The sequence below is a fragment of the Hyaena hyaena genome, unplaced genomic scaffold, assembly GCF_003009895.1.
Source record: "Hyaena hyaena isolate Hyena2069 unplaced genomic scaffold, ASM300989v1 scaffold_437, whole genome shotgun sequence".
NCBI classification, from domain to species: domain Eukaryota; kingdom Metazoa; phylum Chordata; class Mammalia; order Carnivora; family Hyaenidae; genus Hyaena; species Hyaena hyaena.
This window is the reverse complement of record NW_024081070.1, coordinates 4,432-24,717: the sequence shown is the minus strand read 5'-3', so window position 1 is coordinate 24,717 and position 20,286 is coordinate 4,432. Positions and strand designations below refer to the sequence as shown.

Genomic DNA, 20,286 nt, shown 5'->3' with positions numbered 1-20,286 from the left:
ATCCATAAAACTAATAAGCAACCAACGGAATGGGAAACGATAGTTGCAAATGATATATCAGACAAAAAAAAACCTATAAGGACTCACCAAATTCCACACCCATAAAACAAACAGAAGAAATGAACAGACACTTCTCCAAAGAGGACATCCAGATGGCCAACAGACACATGAAACGATGCTCAGCATCCCTCCTCATCAGGGAAATACAAATCAAAACCACACTGAGATACCACCTCATGCCAGTCAGAGTGGTTAAAATGAGCAAATCAGAGAACTCTAGATGCTGGTAAGGATGTGGAGAAATGGGCACCCTCCTACACTGTTCGTGGGAATGTAAACTGGTGTAGCGCCTCTGGAAAACAGTGTGGAGGTTCCTCAAAAAATTAACAATAGAACTCCCCTATGACCCAGCAGTAGCACTGCTAGGAATTTACCCAAGGGATACAGAAATGCTGATGCATAGGGGCACATGTACCCCAATGTTCATAGCAGCACTCTCAACAATAGCCAAAACATGGAAAGAGCCTACGTGTCCATCAACGGACAGGTGGATGAAGAAGATGTGGTTTATCTATACCATGGAATACTCCATGGCAATGAGAAAGAATGAAATCTGGCCATGTGTAGCAACATGGATGGACCTTGAGGGTGTTATGCTGAGCGAAATAAGTCAGGTAGAGAAGGACAGATACCATATGTTTGCACATATAGGAGGACTAGGAGGCACTTAATGGAGGACCGTGGGGGAGAACATGGGGGGAAATAGTGGGGGAGAGGGAGGGAGGCAAACCATGAGACACTCCTGAATGCTGAGAACAAACTGAGGACTGATGAATGTGGCGGGGGGAGGGAGATGGGCATGGAGGAGGCCACTTGTGGGGATGAGCACTGGGTGTTATATGGTAAACAACTTGACAATAAACTATTTGTAAAAAAAATAGGCAAACATTAAAAAATTTTTAAAAAAGAATGGGTAGTGACAATAAAAAAGAACAGTGAATTAAAAGATAAATATATAAATAGGTAAATAAACAAAAATACTAGAGAGGAGCCTTGCATTTACCAGTAAAAATAAGTCATATAAACTGAGAAATATGATTAATACAAACCTCAAAAAATAAAGATCTTTAAATGGATATTGTAACAGTACAGAGAAGAGAAGAAAATCTATGCATGCTACAGGAGATAATTCTTGATGAAATTCTGTCTCAAATAGATATTTAGTTTTATGAGCAGTGAGTATTTAGGAGGGATAATTGTAATTCTATAGTTTTCTATAATAGAAATTATATAGAATTATATAATAGAATTATATAGAATTCCATAATACAGAGGACTGTTAGCCCTTGGTTGCAATTGTTTTTGAGTTATATGAGGTTTTTATATTTTGGATATTGACCACTTATTCAATATGTGGGTGGTTTGCAAATATTTTCTCCTATTCTATAGGCTGCCTTCTCATTTTATTTATTGTCTTTTTTTCCTGTGCAGAAGACTTTAAGTTTGATGTTGTCTCACTTGTTGATTTAAAAAAAAAAAATGGGCTAAGAACCTGAGTAGATCTTTTTCCAAAAGAGGATACAAGAGGCCAAAATGTACATGAAAAGATGCTCAATATCACGAGTTCTTAGGGAAACACAAATTAAAATCACAGTAAGATGTCACTCCAATCCTGCTGGAATAGCCATCATCGAAAAGACAAATGTTGGCATGAATGTGAAGAAAAGGGAACCCTTGTGCAGTGTTGCTGGGATTATAAATTTGTACAGGTATTATTGAAAACAATATGGAGGATCCTAACAAATTAAAAATAGAACTACCATACGATCCAGAAATTCCACTTCTGGGTATATATCCAAATGGAAACATTAACTCAAAAAGATAGCTGCACCCCCATGTTCACAGTACTATTTTTTTATAATACCCAATACATGGAAACAACCTAAGTGTCCATTGATGGATGAATGGATTTAAAAAGTTGTGTTATATACATACAGTGAAATATTATTCAGCCATAAAAAATGAGGAAAGCCTACTATTTGCAACAACAGGGATAGACTTTGAATACATTATGCTAAGTGGAATAAATCGGACATAAAAAGACAAGCACTGTATGATCTCACTTATATGTGGCGATCTTTTAAAATTTTAAATAAAGAAAAACACAAAAGGAGATCAGACTTGTGTTTATAAGAGGCAAAGGGTGAGGGAAGGGAGGAGAGAAGGAAGATGCTCAAAAGGTGCAAACTTTCAGTTATAAGATAAATAAGTATTAAATATGTAATGTACAACATGATGACTATAGTTAACACCATTGTATGATACATTGAAAAGTTAAGAGAGTAAATCCTAACTGTTCTCATCTCAAGGAGAATTTTTTTCATTTATTTATTTTATTATATTTATAGGAAATGATGGATGTTAGCCGAAACTATTTTGGTAATTATTTCACAATATGTGCAAATCAAACCATCAAGCACTACTTCTTAAACTTACACAGTATTATATGTCAATTATTTCTCAATAAAACAAATCTGCTTTTGTAGTTTATATAACCCACCTACATTAAATAGAATAATGTTTTCATAAATATAATAATGTTTTCATTATTGCAATCAATCTATTCTTTTTATCATTCCATGATTAACAGTGGTATATTTCACACATGTTATATATAATTATGAGTGACCCTCACATTCCATGTTTCACTTTTCTTCATAAACATAAAATGCCACATCAAGTCTTTTCATCTTTATTTCAATGGAAACACAAATGTTTGTTTTCAAAAATGTAGAACTAAAATATCACAACGCAAATAGATCATTTATATTTAAACATACATATGACTGAACTGAAGTTAAATCGGTTTACATTATTAATGACAAAATATAAAATTATCCTTACATAAATTAATCTGATTAGCATTATATTTGTTTTAAGGCAGTAAATGTGATGAATCCCCTGACATTTTCTTCCGATACAAGCTATAAGAGTGGCCACTATTTATCCTAAATGTACTAAGAAAAAAAAATATATATATATATATTCCATTCAGCAAATAGGAGATGATAAAGAATGAATTTTTAAAAAGTCTAGGGGCGACTGGGGAGATCAGTTAGTTAAGCATCCAACTCTTGATTTCAACTCAGGTCAGAATCTCACAGTTGTGAGATCAAACCATACATCATGCTCCACATCCAGTGCTTAAGATTCTCTTCCTCTCTCTCCTTCTGTCCCCTCCTGTACATCTCACTCTTTCTCCCTCTCTCAAAAAATCTGAAATGGCCTAGAAAGCATTCTAAATTATGAAATTTAAGGTTTTAGAGGGCACTCTATATTTTCTTTCATGTTTAGTAAGTATGTGAAAAACCTCAGATTTCATTATTTTCATGCCAGAATTATATCCTAACTCTAGTACTTTTTTCCCTAAACTGTTTCAATGATATTTTGCTTTGGGGACATTCATAGGAGTTTTTCCTATCATTACCACTTACAGCTGTAGCAGGCATCAAGTGAAATTTAGCAGTATGATTGAGGTTTCTATTCATTCAACTAACATTCCTTAAATGACTACCATGTCTGAGATGCTACAGCTAGGATACTAGTGATGAAAAATGTAGTCTTTATTCTTACAGAGCTTGAGTTCTTATGGAAATTGTTCAGAAGAATCAATCAATAATCTCAGATACTGGTATAAGTTCATCATGATAAGAAAATATGGAAGAGTAGGAGTCACAGTTAACTTCAGAACAGTTACCGAAATCTTGAATGATAAGGAGATATGTGATTTGTAAAACTGAATACAAGTATAAATAGCTATTCAGGATCAAGAGGGATCAAGAGGGATTTATTCTGAATAGATGAAATATCATGTGCTTTGAGACCTATAGAACTGCATGCTCATTTGGTTATTTCTACTGACATTGTGTTAGTTTCTTCTTCAACCTTGTTTTAATGCATATCTGCAGATTCGCAATAAATATACTTTTGGTTATGATAAACTATTATGTAAGAAACATGCATTATTCATATTTATATTATGACACTAAATATGTGAATATATTTTTGATTATTAGAAAAATACAAGGTTCTTGAAAATAAGACTTCTAACTTAATTTATCACAATCCTGGAGTGGTTTTAGAAGCTTGCTTTTTCAAGGCCAATAGCAGAGCCTCTCTTTATAGTCTACTATTATGGGGTCTTACACAATGCAATGTACTCATAGGAGTGACGTTCTTATCACCCTTGATTGTAAGCAAGTCGATTTTCATCTTCACTCAAGGTGAGAGGATGGCATAACCCAGTGAATCTTCAGGGTTATATCTTTAGGAGTGTTTCCTTTCCTGTCTTCCTAGTGAACTCTCATTTTTTCTTTGACTTTGGCAAAAAAGTTAACTTGTTAAAATATGAGCACTAAATCTATGACTGTCTCATATTACTTTTCATAGCTTTAAAATGTTTAAATTTTTCATAGGCAAATATTTTAAAGATATAAGCAGTATCTGTATTCAGGAACAGCCTTCTTTTTAGAGTTTCTTAGTTCATCGGGTGGGCTTAATCATGCATTTTTTTTTCTTCTTTCCATTACTGACTGGCGTATATTAAGAAGCTAACATATTTAAAAGACAAAAGAAAAAAAGACTATTTTTCTTTTGTTTTCATATTCTACATTGTTACAGAAAAGACTGAAATTAATTGATACAGAAATTCATATGTAAAAAATATACTTTTATTTCCAGTTGAATATCCTGACATAATTGTATATTTTCAGTGCTTGTTACATAGAAAGTATTTAAGCCATATTTGTTCACTGAACTGAAAATTTCAACTGAAATTTTTCCCTCAAGAGAATGAAAGGATAAAATTCTTTTATTTTTATATATTATATCCTTCACCAATTAGAATTCTGTTTAAACGATTTTAAGTAAAAGAAAAACTAAGATTCATTCTTAATTCATATGTTTTATCCTTCTGTGTGTGTTTGCTTTTTAATACACCATAAAGCCAGCGTGTCTCAAAATGCAGTGTGTTCCTTAGACTTCATTAGATACATAGGATCAGAAATCTCATGATATTGGGTCTAGAAACTGGCACTACAACAATGTCCCAAATGAGCAATATAATCAATAATTTGAAGACCACTTTCTGGGACTTCATACATATGCACTGCATATATATCATATAAACAATAGATTTCTGTTATTACTCCAACTCTATTGACAGGAAAGAAAAATTACATTGAAGACCTGTCTGAAATAAGTGGAAAAGACATAACTATTGATATCTTAGTCAATATTTCCAATAAAGTGTGACTCTATAGTATATAGCTGTCTTAAACTAGGCCTTACTTTGTTTGAATGACAATAAAAGAAAATTACTATTTACATTGTTTGTACTTACATATAAAAATGACTATGTTTATTGAAAGCACTGTCACAATATTTTTACTCTTCATAAATAAAATTTAATTACAAAAAGAATAGTTTTAGTTATTGCCTATAATATATATATATATACATATATATGTATATATATATATACTATATAAACACAATGTACATGATTGATTCATGAATGATCATTCACATCTCTAAATTTTAGGAAAGGATTTCACAAACTTTTACACTATAGTAAGTTTTCTACTGCATCTATTATAATCTCTTACATATTGCTAAAATAAATTATACTGGGAAGTTACAAACTCTCTCTTTTGAAGATAAAAAGAACAGAAAATTAACCTATCATGGAAGGAAAGATTAATTTCTTAAAGGAAGACAGAACGTATTGAAAATTTCTACTTATTATTTAAAAAGATAGATTTTGGTAATAAAATATGCTATTCTAGAAGATACATTCTTCTCAACACTAGCTAATAATGTTAACTTAGGAAACATTAAAAACCAACACTATTGATACATCTCTGGTATTCATTTGTGGTCATAAATAAGAAATCTGTGAATAAAATAATGCATTTATTTCTAAAATGTATATTTCATAATGAATATACTATGGTTATTTATTTGTTTATTATTCTCATGAAATGTTGATATTGTAGTTATATATTCATAAAATATCTATGATGGAGGTCAACTGTTAAGTAACTTGTAAACATGCTAAGTTTATCTGAAACTGAGTATTTCTCAATTTAGGTAAAAGAAGCAAGCCAAATGTCAACATAGTAAAAAAGGAATATAGTTTTATCTGTTATTCAAATATGGGCGTTATTGACCAAAATAGCAATTCTTTGTATTCTTTATTTGCTTGTGTGTGTCTATGCGTGGGATGAAAGATTCCTGTTAGAATTAGAATTACATCTTTGAGTTTGTTGTATAAATAATTTTAAAAAAAGTTTTGCAGTGAAAATTTTAGCAGACATTACAAAAAATTTTCATAAATATATTCTATTTCTTGATAAATTTCATCCAGATTTACTACCTTTTAAATAAAGGTATTAGGAAGTTAGCTTCAATGACACTCTTGCTATTATGATAGGAAACTCTTCCTCAAAGTGGTATTTAGGCAATGGCGAGGAAACCTGTGTTTTTATTGTTAAAACTTGAAATACTCTTTACTTATTGACTAACAGACACTGTCTTAAATATATGAATACCTCTTCTGTCATTCACTATATGAATACCTCTTCTGTCATTCACTCTCCTATCCTCCCCTTGCAATCTCCCATTTTTCCCCATGTCCATCATGAAAGTGATTATCATTTGTACCACTGAAGAACCACAAGACTCTGACCCGGTACTTCAGACTTCATTCATTCTAAATGCTCAGTGTCAATGTATGATTCCTTCAAAATTCCCAACTTTTAGCCTATCTAGGGAGACATAAGAGGATCAACTTCATTTCCAAATATGCTCTCCTAGGGCCTGGGCAGTTGACAGCCTGGATAGAGAAGACCCTCCACAGACACTCCCTCCTTTCTTCAATTTCTTCAGAGCAAGTCCAGATACCAGAAGGAAAAATGGAATCCCTTTAGGCAAACACCTAACATGAATGCTTACTATATACTTTCATTAAAACTCCTGACTTTTCGTGCTTGGGCAAATAAATCTTTATCATTAGATTAGTTAATATCTTCTGATACAATATAATCTGTACTTTCTCTTCATTCCTATCATCTGTTTTTATATTCCTTCACCTTTGAACTCACTTCTGTCTGCATTGTATAATTAGAATATACATATATGTATATGTATAGTTGTATACATATATGCCTCTGCTTTTAGATTATAAACTTCTCTAGAATAAGTGATCTTCAAATATGGTTTACTAAAGTACATAGCTCCTAAATGTTCAGTAAATGTTTCAAGAATAAATGAATCGATAAACTAATTGAATAACTGTGTCATTAACTAAGGAATATAATGTCTCACTTTTAAATCTCCAAATTAAAAAAGAAACCAAAACTAAATGATCAAACTATTATTTTATGTGACATTATATTGACCAAGACAAAAACATATGGATATAATTTTGAAATGCAGTATTCATTAACAGGAAACATTTAGAGTAATTCAACAATGTGACAGGTGTTTCCCACTCTCTTCAGATTCCAGTTGATTTTTATCAGCTAATGTGACATTCATAAAACAGAACACAATATCAAGGGACAGGCCAAGGAGAAAGTAGCAAATATACCAGAAAAGAAGAATCTTGTTATATGAACTCCATTTCCATCCTTTTATTGCATAATTTAATTATAGAGTTTGATTACTTGTTTGGAAACTTTAGTTGCTACGCAAGCAACTACTACACAATGACTACTATTTATAATCATATAGACTTTTGTTATTTTCAGTAATGATGTAGTTTTTTCATGTTTTATCTTACTTTAACTGGATTCTTTGTGATTGTATCTATAGTGGTCCTAAATATGTGAGATTAATCATATTAAAATTAGATTGTCTTTAGATGTTTGTATATGTAAAGTGCCCATTAACATTTACACACTATTTTTCTTCCTGATTAATTTCAAGATGGTATAATTTACCAAATAATAAATATGTGTATACCCACACACACACAGAACTATTATAAAATGTTATATATATTTCAAATCTCTAAAACTACAGGGGAATGTATTTTTATTTCATAGGTATTTATATAATTTTAATTAGGTAAAAAAATCAAATATAAATATCTGGGCAAATATTTCTGATACCAAAATATGGATGTATATATAATATATATTCAATGTATATGCTAAATTAAGTGATTTTCTTAGTCTACTCCATAATAAAAATACCATAAACTGGGTAACTTAATAAATAACAAACTTACTTATCCAAGGTTATGGCACCAAAAGATTTGACATCTGGTGAGGGCCACCATTCTCATCTCCATGTGGAGAAACAGCCTCCATTCTCTGATAGCTATACAAGTTAACATGGTGAAGAGCAAGGGAATTTTCTCAGGCCTCTATTATGAGGACATTAATCCCATTTATGACGGTTCAAACATCATAATCCCAACCCTCCGAAAGGCCTCATTTCTTCAAGGGTTGGAATTTCAACATATGAATTGAGGGGATACAAATATTCAGTCCATAGCACTTGTTATAGAGGAAATTTATTAAATCAACAGATATTTACTAGGGTGTCTCTTATGTTCTTGGTGCTATGTTAGGCACAAATGATGTGGCCAAGAACAAGACAAATGTGGTACCTCCCCCAATATCCTTTATAATCTAGAGAGTTGTCTCTAATCTCAGGACCTCCAATAAATTCAATTATTCAACAATTATGTAGTAAGAATTAGGCCAAATAGCAAGGATTCAGCAGGAAACAGACAGATTAAAATGGTTAACATCATAGATCTTATAGTGTTAGAGAAGACAAAAAGTAATTAGGTAGGCTAGGTAGTACAATTAAAATATTATATGTGGTATGGAAAAACACAAAACAGAACAAGAGTAATAGGTTATACCAAGAGTCTTGTGATTTTAAAAGTAGTCAGATTAGGGGCACATAGGTGGCTCAGTTGATTATGCCTCTGATTCTTGATTTCAGCTTAGGTCATGATATCGCAGTTTCGTGAGTTCAAGCCCCGCTTTGGGTTCTGTGCTGGCAGCAAAGAGCCTGCTTGGGATTCTCTCTCTCTCTCTCTCTCTCACCGCCTTTTCCCCACTCATGCTGTTTCTGTCTCTCTCAAAATAAATAAATAAACTTAAAAAAAAGTAGTGAGAAGAGGCCTCAATGGCAGTGAAATATTGGCAAAAATTAAAGAAATGAAGCAACAAGTCATGATACTTGAATAAAAGCCAGTAGCCAGTACAAAGCTCCAGAGTCAAGGGGAACCTTTGAAAGGAGGACACTGGAAAACTAGAAAGGCCAGGGTGAATAGAAATAAATCATCAAGGGAGGAGTAGGAAAAAAAAATCTGTCACAGACATAAAGAATCCCTATATACATAGGCTTTATAGATTATTATATAGACTTGGATTTTACTCTAAATAAAATGGAAAGCCATGAGTGACAGACTGATGTATATTTACAAAAGAAAAGTTCTCAACTGTGCCAAGAATTGACTGCAGGCAACAGGTTTTCAGCAGGAAGACCAAATAGCAGGTTATCACAACTATCTTGGTAAAAGTAACAGCAGCCTTGCCAGGATGGAACCAGTGTTAGAAGTGGAAGGTAGATTCATTCGGTTATATTTTGAATGAAGAAGAAGCCAGATATTTTGAATATAGGATGCAATGTGATCAAAAGAGATGGCTACAGGCAGTTTAAGATATTTAACCACATCTAAGACAAAGAAGATGGAAGGTGTAACAGGTTGATGGGGCTGGTTGCAAATTTAGATTGTGTAATCCTAATTTTGAAGTGAACAAACTGAAGACACATTCGAGTAAACACGTCTGAATTTCAAAGGAAAATTATGGGGCTAACATATTAATTTGAGAGTCAAATAAATTTGCCATGCAAGTGAGTATGGATGAAAAATCCAAGGACCCCGCCTTGGAAACAAGGAAACAAGAAGGTAAGGAGGGACTGGGAAAAGGGCAGCTAGTTAAAAAAGAAAGACAAACAGGAGAATTTGATTCCTTGAAGCGTGGCAAGGCAAGTGTTTCAAAGAGACAGTGATAAAGTATTGAATACTTTTGAGAAGGCAAGTGAGTTGAGAACCAAGAACAGAACATTGAATTCAGCGTGCAGAAGTCAGTTCAGACCGTGACAAGAGGAGTGAGCATGGAGTAAGATGGGCACAAGCCAATTCACTCGTACAGCAGAGAATGAGAGGAGGGAAATTAGGAAAGAGAAAGTTGACAATTCTTTTAAGGATTTAAAAAATGGCAGATCCTTCTTCCCAATTGCTTAAGAATGGTTTAAGAATAAAAGAAATAATATTTTTAAAAAATTCTCAGAATACCCTTAATAATAGGTAAAGTACAGAATTATCACAAATTCAAAAACAAGAAACACATATAAAATTAGCTGTGTAAAAAATTTAGAAGCCACTGAGAATTTTGTAAGCGAATAGTCTACTAAAGCACTTCACCTCAAGTTCTAGCACTTACACAGTGAAATATTTTGTTTCTTCACCTAATTTTACAGGCACAAAATTTTCCTCAGCCTACACTGTATATGGTTCCTTCTGTTCACATACACACATGCTTATTTCTCAGAATAAATCCTTTCACTGGGTTCCAGAAGACTCATGAGAATAATTCATAGATTTCCTTTGTTGTTCTCATCCTCTCCTGAACTGCAATTACACATCAGATCCATTCCTTTGAGGACTAGAAAGCAATTCAGCAGGAAAAGCTGCCTTTTTATTCATGTTAAGTCCATGAAAGACGCATCAATGAACATCAAAATTGTGTGAGTTTGGGTTGTGTGCTTTCCTGAATTTTCTGAATTTTCTCCTCATTTACAGGTTTTAAGGCAAAAAGAGGGGCACGTATACAGCCAGAAAGAGTAAAGCATTTAGAAAAGTCTTGAGTAAAAACATAATCATCTAAGAGGCAAATGGAAGAAGAGAAGCAAAGAAAAAAGCACACAGATGATTATTGTTTAAGAATAAAAGAAATAATATTTTTAAAAAATTTTCAGAAATCACAAGAGCATTTCTACAATGTCAAATTCATAACCATCAAATACTATGAGGACATAAATATATTTCATATATTTACTAAGTAAGGTGTCATTAGCAAATACAGTAAGATCAATTTTACTTGAATGGTATGGAGGGGGAAAAATGATTCAAAAGGTACTTAAAGAATAAACAGGTTTTAATGAAGAGAGTCAAAAGTAAAAAAAGTGGTGTTGATATGACCTGCAGGAGAGTGGGAACTGTTATCTATTTTATACAATATGCATGCCCACAACCTACCACAAAGACTGGTAAGTAGGGACACGCATTAAATATTTGTTAATTAAAGGATCCAGAGAAAGAAAGCATTCTCAGTAGTCCTTTTGTGTTTATTAACATTCCTATTTAACAACCTGAGAAATCATGGGGTACTAACACCCTATTGTCCTTCAGAAATGTATAACTTCTTAAAAACAAACCAAAAAAGGAAAACAAAAGAAATGTTTAACTCTTCCCTTTAGTCAGTCACTGACTGTACATTTCAGAAGATGAACTCTCACTCGGTGTTTAACATTAGAAAAGGCTCTTTGATAACATAGCTATTTAGCAAATATAATATGCCAGACTATAAATAGGGGGGAAATAATTAAATGAAATACTTACTGTTAATATTAATAAAATTTGGCTTTAAGTATTGTAATTCATAAATTTTATTTTCAGCTTTTAGGATTAAATACATTAAAAAGTAGAACACAATACTTTCTTCCTATTCATTTTGAAAGTCTAGTTATATTTTGAACAATATACATTTAATATTACCTACAAAGTAATAATTAATTTAGATAAGTTATTAATTGAAAACAACCTGTGTCATTAATATTTATTTTCTTTGTTATTAATTAAACCCCTGGAGTATGCAATTACTTTATAGAGTCCTCAATGTATTTACACTAGTGTTCTAGTAGAGCAAATGTATGAGTGGTAAAATTTGTTAAAATAATAGCATAACTATAAAATATATTTAGTGAGCCAAAAGACCTTTGCATAAACTCTCCTGAGCCATCTAGGTAACAAAGCTCAATCTCTTCTAGAATTATCAAGACTGCTTCTGAATTTTGTAGCTACTAAAAAACAACACTTCACTTGATTATTCTGAAATAAAATGAAAATACTCTTATTTATGTCATTCATTTGCCTTTTTGATAAAGATTATATTCACTGATATTTGGTGTGCAGGCTAGTGAGCCTTTTAACTTTAGATTTTGCATCAGTAGGTAACACACGTTCTAACCAAGATCTGTATTTTAATACTAAATTTATGAAAACATATTTATTCTTTACAAATTATAAAGTTAATTATTTCTGTTTAGGCCCCATTAATCAGAAATAGACACATTTACTTGATTTACTACGTGGATAATTTTTTAGATGATATTCTGATCATTTTATTCTATTCAACAGAAGCACATGGGCACAAAAATTATCCACAGGTGGGACTTTCCTCCCACCTCTCAACACAATAGCAATAGAAAAATGGAAATTCTCTGACCATCCACAAGTAACGCTGCTATTCTCTCAACACTTTTAGACCTGTTTACACTACATGCAATATCCAGGTCCTTGAGGTATTATTAGACATTGATTCTAAGATAATACTAATTCCTAGAGATTTAAGAATAATTCTGTGATCCATAGGTCAGAGCAGGTGTAATGGAATCAGAAGATAAATGTCATTTTGTTCTAAATCCACCTTATGGTAGTTTAACTCATATCTATCATCCATACTATACTTATTCCCATACCCAGTGTGGATTATTAGAATAAATATTTTTACTCACTAGAAGAACACTCGCAATGTTTGCTTGATACAGAGATAATAGTTATGATGGTAGAAGAGTCAAGTGGAAAGATTTGGAACCTCCACTAAAGAAACAGTGAATAGCAACTCAATTCCAATATTATAACTTCAAGGGGAATAGAAGAATTAGTGTCATATTGAAGGATTGTAGGGTTCAAGGATATTGATTTTTATCACATCCACATTTCTACTTTCCAGTATGAGGATGGATTATATTTGAGAATAGCAGTGGATTGTTTTACAATTAATCACCTGAAAATGCAATTACAGCTATTGCTCATGGTATGAACTTATCACTTGAGCAAATAAAAGAGTTCCTGGCAATCAGTATACACTTATTAGGATAAAAGCACTTTTATCTCTAGTCCAAGAAATGGACAATAACATAACTAGCTGACTTTTATCTGAAATACACAGCAATATACATTTCCCACCTTGTCCTAAAATTTACCTGGCTTTAAACCATTATAAATAAAAGGTATCTTTGTCATATCAAAATTATACAAAACATTACTATAAATGATTATTTAAGTTAAATAATACTATATGAATCTGCAGAGCTGTTCCTAAATTCTTTGAGAAGATAGATGCATGCTAGAGGTCCAAGACAGCACTCAAATTTTCTGGTTATTTTCCAGAGAAATATTAGACATTCCCTCTAAAGTGTAGAACTATTCAGCATATTACAACTTCTATGACTAATAAAGATGTAAAATAGGAGACTTTGCTTCATTTTTGAATGCTAAGTATTCTGATGTTCTCATTTATCCCCTAATCGGAAGCTTTGGGTGGCTTTCAGTACAAGGTTTCCCACCTGGTTTGGGCAAAACTGTAAGCAGCATTGCTACTTAGTACTTAACAAATATCAAAATGTTCTGAAAAACAAAATGTCTAAGATGGAGAGGGATGCTGTAAAGGGCTGCAGAAATCCCTGCTAAGAGATTTACAATGGGGGCCACTGGTTTTGGAGGCAAGGTATTTCCTCTTTAGAAAATAATGTTCTTCTTTTGAAAAACAGATCTTGGTCTAGTGATAGAACTTAAGTTGCATCCTTAGTTTCCCACATATGATTTCAAGGGTCATTTCATATGACTAGTTGACTGGGAAAAAAAAAAAACTAGAATCTGGCTCACTGATACCTTTTTGTGACATACTGAAACCATTTGGAAGGAGACTGTTGCTATGGTTCAATTCAATTCAAGATCTATAAACGAAGAAAACAAATCTGAGCAGAGTATTGCTAATGTTTCTGGAAATAAAGAGAAGGATCTATATTAGCAGGATCTTGAGATAAGGATCTATATTCACACATAGGAAGTAGTTAATGATTTTTGACAGGGACTTAGAAGATATAAGTTTAGAAGACTGGTGAGAAGGAGACTTGAACAATGTTTTGAGGGATAACTGTAAAAAATAGGTTCAGGGCACCTCGGCGGCTCAGTCAGTTAAGCGTTTGACTTTGGTTTGGCCTTGGGTCATGATCTCATGGTTTGTGAGTCCGAGCCCCCCAAACAAGCTGGGAGTTAAGAGTGACTGACATCACCTTTACACTCAGTCTGTGAGCATGTCCTCCCAGCTTGTTTGGTACACCCACAAACAAAGTAAAATAGGAACAACGGAGGCAATGCACGGGGTCAAAAACATGGATTCTCTATGTCACGCCAACCTGGCCACTGCTGCTTCTCAGTGCTCAGTGGCAAGGGGCAACCCAAGGATGATATGGTACTATTAACCTGAGTGGACAAGCCATTTGGTGGCAGCTTGATTATACCAAACCGTTTCCTTCAGTGAAGGGCTAGAAATATGTTCTCCTGAGAAGAGATGCTATATTTGGATTGAATTTCCTTATCTACCACTTATCTAGTCATCTGTTGCTACATAACAAAATTCCTCATACCTGGGCTGTTCATTTCTAAGTTATATAGCACCAGCTGAGGTGAGCTTATGTTGGAGAATCCACTTCCAAGGTGGCTTCTTCATTCATATGTCTGGCTCCTGAGTGTTCCTTAGTGTGTCCCTGCCCCTCACCCCTTTCTCTCCATATGGTATTTCTCTTTGAGATTCTATATATATTGGGCTTATCATAGTATAATGGTTTCTGGGTAGTCTTCTTAAAAGGTAGCCGATACCCCAAATCAATTACTTCAGTGTTCTAAAAGCACTCCAAGGAATCTGATCAAAAGTTGCAAGGCTTAATACGACCAACCTTTAGCAGTTTGAACTATCACTTCAGTTGATTATACTGGCCAATCAAGTCACTAAGGACATCCTGATTTAAGCAGAAGAAAGAAATAAATATCACTTCTCACTGGCAAAATGACACATACATGACAGGAAGGAAAAAAGCATTTGGAACCATCTTAAAGAGGAGCAATTACATCCATATTTTCTCTGCCAGCAGCAATATATATTATTCACCATCATGTCCCCCCAAAACCTATTTCTGATAAAGATATTCTATTAATTATGTATAAAATATGCAGATGTTAGCTTTATTGAAAAATGTAATAGCTTACTAAAGATGCTGCTACGGTTTCAGAAGTATGAAATTCCTTCCAGTTTGAGATTCTGTCCCTCTAGAAGGGTTTAGCACCCAAACCAGACATCAGAAAGTGGTAAGCTCTCTTATATAACCAGAATGTATGCATTCTAAAGTCAAAGGATGGAAATTAGAAAGACACCTCTCACAATGGCACTACTGATCTTTTCACAAAGACTTTGCTTCCTTTCCCTGCAACTACGGGTTCTTCAGTTTTGGAAGATGCAATACTCAAAGAAAAAATACTTCCATCAGGAGATATACAACAATATCCTTTGAAATGGAAATTGAGATTACCTCCTAATCTTTTGGTTTTCTCTTAACCTCTGAGTCAGTAGAAGTCAATGGGGTTACAGTATTGATTGGGATGACTGATCTTGACCATCCAGGGGAAACATGGTTGTTTCTAAAGAGCAGAGCAAGGGAGGGAAAGGAGTGGAATCCAGGTAATTCCCTTGGATTCTCTATGTGCTGTCACATCCAGAGGAAAATATCAATGAAAATTCACTCTACTTCTGTACAAATCTAACCACTAAGAGCTTATAATTGCTGAAAAATCAAAGTTCAGGTAGTTTGTTTATTTTTTATTGTTTATTTTTTGAGATAGAGATAAAAAGAAAGAGTGAGGGAGGGGCAGGGAGATTGGGAGACACAGAATCTGAAGCAGGCTCCAGGCTCTGAGCTGTCAGCAGAGAGCCCAATGTGATTTCAAACCCACAAACCATGAGATCATTACCTGATCTGAAGTTGAATGCTTAACTGACTAAGCCACCCAGGTGCCCCAAAGTTCAAGCATTTTAAATAATTTCTCTTTTCTTTTCTTAACATTTTTGCCGATAGGCTGTAGAATACCATGATAGTAGAAGGACTAAAACCAGAGGGGAAACCTACATCACCTAAAGATCTTGAACTTGGACTTGAATGCAGCAAGAGATATATTTACATATTGTGTATTTGGTTGATCATATCCTTTTTTTCTTCCTTCCTTCATCTTCTTTAGATAGGGAGTTAACTTTTAATTAGTTAATTGAGGCTTGAGAAGATATCATTCCATTTTTTTAGGAATACATTTTGCTGTTTAATTGGAATTGCCCTCTAGAAGAAAAATGGTGTATACTGGTTGTGGCATACTGTAGCATGAAATGTAGTGGATGTTTCCACTTGTTTTATTGTCAAGAAATTTAATACCATTCTTATATATGGGAAATCCCCCACTGTATAAAATTTTGCCCATTGGACATGTTTATGTGGATCTTTTAATCTGGCTTAGTGATTAAAATAAGTAGAGACAAAAGATTCAATTCAACAGTAGTCATACCAGTTTTCAGGATCATCTGTAGCAAAAGTGCCAGCAAAGTCAATTTATGGTTGGTAACATTGGTGGTGGTAGTTGTGGTGCTACAAGCTGAAACAATCTGTGTCCACTTGTAGAAAAATGGTCCTCACAGATTGTTTCTGTGGTATGATTTAGATAGCAGTCCTAATTGTCTAGATTCCCTTTTTCCTTCCTCGTTTTCTAAGCCTGGTCCTTTTATTTCACTGGTAAATTTATGAGCTACCTAATAATCAATCAGTAAATTCTCCTAATGCTTAACTTACTCAGAATCAATTTCTGTTGCATGCAACTACAAATCCTGTCTTACAAACATATATCTACAAAGACAAATACCTTTTAAGTACATTCTGCATGATATATGAAGAAAGTAAATGTGTATTAAAATTTTTAATGTCTTTGAAAAAAATTTTATATCAATGTGATTGATATTTACCTCACACAAAATGTGCAATCCATCATATGCATACTCCATCAAAAAGTAAGAATTACAAATCTGTCTGAGGATAGTGAAATCATATCAATTTTCTATAAAATATAACTGAACACTTACTTCTCCACTGTGGAAAAACAGACATTCATCAGCATATCCTGTGAAAGAAATGCAGGTGTTTTACAGAATACCCAACAAGTACTGATCTCTAGAAGTAGTACAAAGAATGTAAGCATTGGCATTAAACCAGTGTTGCTTTCCCTACTGGTATGGGCATTGTATTTAGCCATAAAAAGTCAGATAGACCTGAGGTGTCATTTTCTTGTTGTTTAAGGATAACTGTATCTGCTGAACACTCATACACACAAATTGATAAAGGTGTGCCTTAATACAGTATCCAAAATGCTTCACAATTACTTGGCTTAAGTATGATCCTTATATTGGTAATTTCACTCCCACATCTCACAGGAAGGTCACTATGTTTTTGGGGTATGTTGACTGGAAATTTCTTTTTAAAATGCTATCTAACTGGAAAGAGTCAGTATTTATTATAACATAAAAACTAAATAAATATGTTAAGAAGTAGAAATTTGTAGTTATAAAATAAAGAAGTCACAGGGATGAAAAGCACAGCACTGGGAATATAGTGAGTAATATTGTAATAACTGTGTATGGTGAAAGATGATAAGTCACATGGTGAGCACTGCATAAGAACTGTCGAATCACTATGCTGTACAACTGAAATTAATGTAACATTATATGCCAACTACACTCAAATTTTAAAGGAACTAAATAAATATAAAATTAGGGGTTGTAAATGAAAAGAGTGCAATCATTAAATGTATTACTATATTTTTTAGTTTCAAACCTGTGTGTAGGTAAAATTTTTATGTACGTTTGTATATGTAGCCCAAAATATTTAAGACAATACTTTGAATGTTCTCACAATCAAGACATGGATAGAGTTGATAACTGAGTTTCATGAACTTGACATAAAATAATTTAAGAGAATAATCTAATGAGACTATACTATTTTTTCAACAAGATTTGGAAAGAACCTTTGTAAAGAAAAGCTGATGTATATACTTATAGATACTGTACTTTTTTTACATTAATTACTCATTAGAAAAAGGCTTATAGCCTAGGTTTTTAAATACCATGTTTATTATAATAGTTTTTCATATTAGTTTGTCTTCATGTAAATATAAATAAATATATTTACATACAAATATATATTTAATACCATAGTAGTGCTTTATAGCCTAGGTTTTTAAATACTATGTTTATTATAATATTGTTAATTTTTCATATTAGTTTGTCCTCATCTGTTTAAATATATATATAAATGTGTATATATACGTATAAATATAAATATATATTTAACACCATAGTAGTACTTTATGGCAGTGTGCTAGTTAGATAATTGTATTTCTTCTTCGGGGGAGAGAGTCCAAGTGGGGGAGGGGCAGAGAGAAAGGGGGACAGAGGATGCTATGCAGGCTCTGCATTGACAGCAGAGAGGCCAATGAGGAGCTGGAACTCACAAACTGAACCATGAGACCATGACCTGAGCCAAAGTCAAATGCTCAACAGACCAAGTCAAAGGTGAATGCTCAACAGACTGAGCCATGCAGGTGCCCCATAACTCCTCTCCTTGACTTATGTTGTTAAATTGTTTTAATTTCTCAGCCTGGAAAAATTGTCCATCTATCTGGTCAATTTCACTTTTGGTGAATAAGTAGATTGTTAAATTCTGTTGACATATATGCTAGTATAATGCTGTGAGTTGGCAACTGGTCTACTGTATTGGCAATGATCTCCTGGATCGCATGGTATATATTTATATCCATTTGGATATACAGTAACTATACTTGTATCTGGTATGGTATAGTTGCTCACTATGTATATATGAATGTATCAGTCTATGAATGAATGCTACCTTTGTAATGCTACAGCTTTTATTTTTCACCTTTGATGATCCAGTAAAGTTAGGCAGCGTGATGTCTGATTCAGTAGTTTCTCTAAACCTTTGATGAATGAACAAATAACTGCTCATCATTGAAATATAAACAAGGATATCCTAGATTTATTTTTTTGTGTTCAATAAGCTCATGCACAACACACAAAAAAGTGTAAAATAAATGCAATCATGTGAAAGAGGCATATGATTATAGTTTGTTATATAGAAACATTGTACATTTACTTTATCTTAACCGTTCTCCAAATTCCCTATGTTCTTTGCTCTAGCAAAGCATTTAAATAAGACTTTGAAATATTCTGTAGTATTTTTTCTTTAGTTTGTTATGATTCATTGTGACATTGATTACAAACTGTGGTAGTCATTTTACAGACAGAAGGTGATTTACAGAACATGCTTTATTCCTTTGGAAGTTTACAAGCTTCAAAGGGACAGCAATGCCCTATGATAACTCATATTTATTTGAATAATAACAATGTTCTGAGAATTCTACCTGTAATAACCTATTTAATCAATGAAATAAGACTGTTGCACAGGGATTATTATTTTCTTTGTTTACATATTAGGAAACTGGAGCACAGAAAGTAAATAACTTACCTAAGATCACAGAGTTAAAAGTACTAAATCTAGAATTTACAAGGTAGTGTAACTCTGGAATTAATATTTGTAACTGCTACCCTCAAATGATGAAGGAATATAGCTTTATTTGGTACATGAGGAGAGTCGGACTTTCATGATTTTGTCTTAGCCATTCCTGAAATAACAATGTTTTCAAAACTAAAATAATCATGCTTTTCAGTAATCCCCACTTTTCCTTTGTCTTTGTTCCATTTCTTTCTGCTCTCCATCAGGTAGGTATGTGTTACCACAGAATGAAGGTCTTACCTAGCTAGATCCTATCGCCTAATGGATAAGAAGTCTGTGCTTACTTAGTAGGTAAGGCTGTATTTCCCAGCTAGAAGTGTTTACTCATCTTGGAAGAATGACACTTAAGAACTTGTATTCCTGCCAAAAACATGTTCTCCTCTGATACTGGGCATTGAAGGATTCACACACATGGGCAAGAAGTATATCAGGACCCAAAATACTCACACTCAG

General features: G+C 33.2%; 1 long non-coding RNA gene across 1 annotated transcript in view; it reads right to left on the bottom strand.

Annotated features, from left to right (window-relative positions):
• Positions 1–8,377, bottom strand: part of LOC120245879 — a 33,184-nt gene extending 24,807 nt beyond the window's left edge. Inside the window, exon 1 of the long non-coding RNA XR_005531924.1 lies at positions 8,294–8,377. This is a non-coding gene — a long non-coding RNA (uncharacterized LOC120245879). The remainder of the gene's footprint in view (positions 1–8,293) is intronic.
• Between the last annotated feature and the right edge of the window lie 11,909 nt (positions 8,378–20,286).